This window comes from Macaca thibetana, chromosome X (assembly GCF_024542745.1).
Source record: "Macaca thibetana thibetana isolate TM-01 chromosome X, ASM2454274v1, whole genome shotgun sequence".
Taxonomy (NCBI): domain Eukaryota; kingdom Metazoa; phylum Chordata; class Mammalia; order Primates; family Cercopithecidae; genus Macaca; species Macaca thibetana.
The window spans coordinates 125,613,878-125,615,822 of record NC_065598.1 but is presented as its reverse complement, the minus strand read 5'-3'; positions in this window follow the sequence as shown (position 1 = coordinate 125,615,822).

Below are 1,945 nucleotides of genomic sequence, written 5' to 3'. Positions count from 1 at the left end.
ATTTGGGAGGCAATTAGATCATGAGGGTGGAACCCTCATGAATGGGAGCGGTGCCCTATAAAAGGGGTCCTAGAGAGCTCTCTCTGCTCTCTGCCATATGAGGATACAATAAGTCAGTAGTATTCAACTTGGCAGAGGGCGCTCACCAGAACCGATTGTGCTGGCACCCTGATCACAGACTCCCAAGCTCCAAGACTGTGAGAAAGAAGTTTCTGTTGTTTAATCTACCCAGTCTATGGTACTTTGTTATAGCAGCCCAAATGGACTGAGGCACCACTTTTACTCTGTGAATATTTGCTGGTACTGAATACTTTAAGCATCAGTTCTACAGCCTCAGGGGGCAAGGTGCAGAGAAGTCAAGGCCCAGGTCCCACTCAAGGTAAGGAGTCCTACAGCAAACCCAGTCCACATGAAGTCGAGCCTCTAAAGGGCTCTAAGTTAGGGTATGGATGAACCACAACTAAAATAGGCCTTCTCTATTAATCAGAGTTTGGTCAGGAAAACAGGAGCCGCTCTATGTATTCCAAGTGTAAAAGGTTTTAATACAAGGAAACAGAGACCTATGTATCTGTTGTAAGAGCTTGGTGAGCAAAGGTCATGGAAGTTGCTGCCAGAGTTCTCAGCCTGCAGTATCAAGGCCAGTGATTCTTATGTGCTTACTGAGAAACAAACTACTTTGAATCTCAAGAACCTCTAGGTATCTACCATCAACATTAACATATTTCTGACTATTTTCTCTTATAATGAAAATATCGTTTCCTAAAAACATTAATTTAGTTATTTGCTGTATCCTATGATATGCATAAAATTATTTCAAAATAAAATACTATTAACAATAAACCTAATGAGGAAAGTTAAGATGTCTTTCTGGTTCCTTGTCCTTAGAATTTATCTCACTAAATATTTACAGTCAGAGTGCTGTGTCCAAAAGTTACTTGAAACATTAGTTAATCTGCATATATAATTAGGTTATTTGACCGCGTGGTAAAACTCTGGTGGAGCCATCTAGACCAGGAGTTTCTTTATAGGATTTAAAAAAAATTTTTTTAAACAAGAAAGTTCAAAGAATTATACAATGCAAACCCACATACCCTCTACTTAGATCAACAATTGTTAACATTTTGCCATATTTGCCTTATATAGATAAATAATAGATGTATATATTTTATTTTTGCTGAACCTTTTAAAAGTAAATTGCAGGAATCGTGAGTTTACCTCTAAATACTTTAGCATGCATTTACTACAAATCAAGATATTCTCATGTAAATTACCATTCTGCCTGAAATTTCAAGAACATTTTGTCCATACTTAAGTAGAGTATAAGAAAGGAACCCTGAATAATTCTGTAAAATACAAAAGGGAAGAAAACAAGTATCTTTTGTGAAGTTTAAGGAGATACACTAGTCATAACTAGAGGGACTGAACTGATATTGAATTTGGACATTTGGGATTGGTCGTTCCAAGCATTCACCTTGTATTAGTCCGTTCTCGCACTGCTATAAAGAAATACCTGAGACTGGGTTATTTATGATAAAAAAGAGTTTTAATTTGCTCACAGTTCCACAGGCTGTAGAGGTAGCATGACTGGGGAGTTCTCAGGAAACTTTCAATCATGGCAGAAGGCTAAAGGGAAGCAGGTACATCTTATGTGGCCGGAACGGGAGGAAGAGAGCAAAGTGGGAGGTGCTACACACTTTTAAACAACAAGATCTCATGAGAACTCAGTCACTATCATGAGAACACCAAGGGGGAAACCCACGTGCATGATCCAATCACCTCCCACCTGGCCCCTCTTCCAACACTGGAGCTTAAAATTCGACATGCGATTTGAGTAGGGACACAAATCCAAACCATATCACACCTAGATGTGGTATTTGAGAACTGGATTCCTGGAATCTGAATCTGACACTAGAGCGTGGTGCTTTAGGTAGCTTCCCAAACCTTT